Source organism: Petaurus breviceps, unplaced genomic scaffold (assembly GCF_028583685.1).
Source record: "Petaurus breviceps papuanus isolate PSGF00001 unplaced genomic scaffold, PetGlider_PUasm1.0 178, whole genome shotgun sequence".
In the NCBI taxonomy this organism is placed as follows: domain Eukaryota; kingdom Metazoa; phylum Chordata; class Mammalia; order Diprotodontia; family Petauridae; genus Petaurus; species Petaurus breviceps.
In genome coordinates, this window is record NW_027185777.1 from 35,880,756 (window position 1) to 35,884,607 (window position 3,852).

Below are 3,852 nucleotides of genomic sequence, written 5' to 3' on the forward strand. Positions count from 1 at the left end.
GATAGATAGATAGATAGATAGATAGATAGATAGATAGATAGATAGATGGATGGATATATACACACACCCACACACACACATTACAAATTTACAGTCATGGAAAATGTATTTCCATATTAATCATGTAAAAGAAAACACAGACAGGAAAAAAAAACAAAGAAAAATAAAGTTTAAAAAGTATGCTCTAACTGCACTTAAGACTCTATCAGTTCTTTCTTTGGAGGTGGATAGCATTTTTCATTATAAGTCCTTCAGAATTATCTTAAATCATTGTATTGCTGAGAAAAGCTGTCATTCAGTTGGTCATCATACAATATTGCTGTTACTGTGTAATGTTCTGGTTCTGCTCATATCACTTTGCATCAGTACATGTAAGCCTTTCCAGGTTTTTCTGAAAGCATACTGCTCATCATTTCTTATAGCACTATAGTATTCCATCACATTCCCATACCAAAACTTGTTCAGTCATTTCTCAGGTGATGGGAAGGAATCCTCTCAGTTTTCAATTCATTGACACCACAAAAATAACTGCTAAAATATTTTTGAACATATAGACCCTTTTCCTTTTTAGGTCTATTTAAAATTAAAGTTTATTGCTATTTTGTTTTCTTTAATTTTTTCTTTTTTTAAATATTTTTTTCAATCAACAAAACCCACTGTATTCCCTCCTTGACTGTGTCACCCCTGAAAATAAAAGAAAAATGAAACCCTCATATCAAATTTTCACGTTTAAGTAAAGCAAATTCCTGTATTGACCACGTCCACAAAATATGATTCAATGTCCCTAACCTCTGAGTCCCTAACCTCTTTCTTAGGTATTGAGTAGAATGCTTTTATCATGGGTGCTCTGGAATCATGGCTGGTTATTGAGGAGATCAGCATTCTTGAGTCTTTCAAAGTTGTCTTCAGAAACAAGGGGAATTTTAACATGTAAATTAGCATTAGTTCATTTTTACAAATGCCAGGGAAGAAAGGAGACTGGCTCTGGGCTCTGAATCAGTCAATACTGAATTGTGGCCTCAGACACATGACTAGACTTACACTTAGTCAGTTTCCTTACCTTATTCCATAATGTCAGGTGATAATGCACTGTCAGAAGATGGTAACTATTAGCTCTGAGTTAATCCTGATGTCTCAAGTCCTACTTCTGGATCTGTAGTTGACAATGAGAAACTCAGTGCTTGGACTTATGGTCTAGGGCAGGTTCCTGCTAGGAAGTTCCTGCTATCCTGGACCTGTGATGATCTGAGTGGATGCGGCATTGTTTCTTTTATCAGATAGTGGTTAAGTGTGGCACATGGGTTAGTAGGTTCTATATTGAGTCTTAGCAGGAATTAGCAGCATCAAAAACCTACCCTGAAAGCAACTGTGATGTGTTGTTGACTTATTTTCAGTCATGTTCAACTCTTTGTGAACCCTTTTGGGGGTTTTCTTGGCAAAGATAATGGAGTGCTTTGCCATTTCCTTCTCCAGCTCATTTTATAGATGAGGAAACTGAGACAAACAGGATTAAGTTATTTGCCCATGGTCTAAGAAGCATCTGAGGCCAGAATTGAACTCATGTCTTCCTGACTTCAGGCTTGGGATTCTTTCCATTGTTCTACCTACCTGCTCAACTAGAATATCAGTGCTTTACATGAATCCAGATAACAGTAATTTGACAAGTCTTAAAGAAATAGCTAAATCATATTGATTTATTTGTGGAAAAGGAGGGCTTTATTATGATATTTCATGACCATTTCACTGCCACTAGGAACTATAAAAGGGTTATTTCTAAGGAACCCCACCTTAATAGTCAATATAGATTATGCAAAGAAATAGTGGAATTGTTTCTCAGCAGTGCTCTGCAACCTATCATTATGGGCTGCAAAAATTTAATGGATTATCTAGCATGACATGATCTGGTGACTAGAAGTAGACATCATTGGCTTATTATTTTTCATAAACAGAATGACAAAAAAGATCTACATAAATGTACAATTATAAATATAGACATTTACTTTTACATGTATAAATACAGTCCTCAAAAATCTTGTATAATTCAACAAAAAACTTAGCCTGAAGCATTATCATATTCTAAACTTGCCCACAATTGCCCTGCGTGATATAGCATTGACTCAGAAAAAAAAGCTTAAAAACATTTTCAATAGAACTCATCATACCAAATACTCAGTCTCCAAACTATATGGAATGAAAAGTCAGAGAACAGCAACCTGATCAAGGAGATCAAGATAGTATAGGAATAGGAAGAGGTACATATAATCCTTGCTATCTTGTCTGCTGCTTGAGTTGTCCTGAGGATGCTTTCAGGGAGTTTAGACAGGATGATCTGAAATCCTAATTCTTTTACTCACCTACATAAAACAATTATTTTATCTATCTGTGCAATAATATGAGAAAAATGGAATGTAAAAGAACAATAGCAAGATATTGACATCTCAGGACGATTTCTCTTTGAATTAGATTGAAAAAGATGAAAACAACAAGACATTAATTATAAGAATAAGTCAAGGGACAAGGGCAACTTACTAATGAGGCATTCACATTGAACATAAAACTATCAAGGAGAAAGCTATGGTTTAATATGTTAATAATATATGTTAATATGTTAAGAGATTTACTTGCACTCCAAAATCAAAGCTCAATGAGAACATACTTAAAGCAATTAACACTTATGTAATACCAGGCTGAAGGCATATTTTGGACCCATAAAAGGATACATAAATCGATTTGGGGAAATATTACAAAAATCTATAAAATTTTAATGAAACACAAGTCCTAATACTCTAAGGTAGCTAATGAAAACTTAACACTTCCTTGCCAAAAAGAAGAAAGAGGATTGATAAATATCCTCAGAATACATGTTGCACTGGTCAAAAAACTGCAGAATAATTTTCGGACAAGTAAACAGACCTTCACTTAGTAATAATAAAGTTTAATAACAGGTACACACCATTGGATTTGTTGAATGTAAGGAAAGTCCATCTACCTTTAGATAGAGTCTATAAAATGCTTAGGCAGCTAGGTGTCACAATGGACAAAACACTGGGCTGGGAATCAGGAAGACTCCTGAGTTCAAAACCATCATCAGATACTTATTAGCCATGTGATCTTGGGCAAGTCACTTAACTCTGTTTGCCTCAGTTTCCTCATCTGTAAAATGAGCTAGAGAAAGAAATGGGAAAACATTCCAGTATCTTTGCCAAGAAAACCTCAAATTGGGTCATGAAGAGTCATACATGTCTGCACAACAACAGCAATAAAATTCTTAATATCCAAGGGGAGAATCAAGAGGCCCTTCATGGCAGACTTCCACATTGGATCTAGCCAACAATATCTTGACAAGAGAGCATCAGACAAATGGGTGAATCACATAGATTTGTTTGTAGAACCAGAGGGTTTTGAAAGCAATCCAAGACCAGTCATCTCTTCAGCAATTAAAGGATTATCTTTAAGAAGCCTGGATCAAGTAATCATTGAAGATTGTATAAAGAAATAGGAGAAATTGTATAACACATCATTGTAGGTTGAAAACATTTAGCACCTACCAAATACCTAGCAAGACACAATCTGGCAGTTAGAATCATATACCAGAAACTTGCTATCTTTCAGGGACTATAGATGAAATTCTCTCCTATGACAAATAGAGACCCTCCCCGCCAATTTCTTTGTGAACTCAACCCATAATGGTACAACAATTAGAATATTATAACATACTAAAAATGTTGCCCACAATTGTCAGGACAAAACAAAAATCCATAAAAACTTAAGGAACTTTTAAATAGAGGCTGTTCTACCAAATATGATCTTCAAACTTACCCAAACAAAAAGTTTTCAAAATATAGATACATG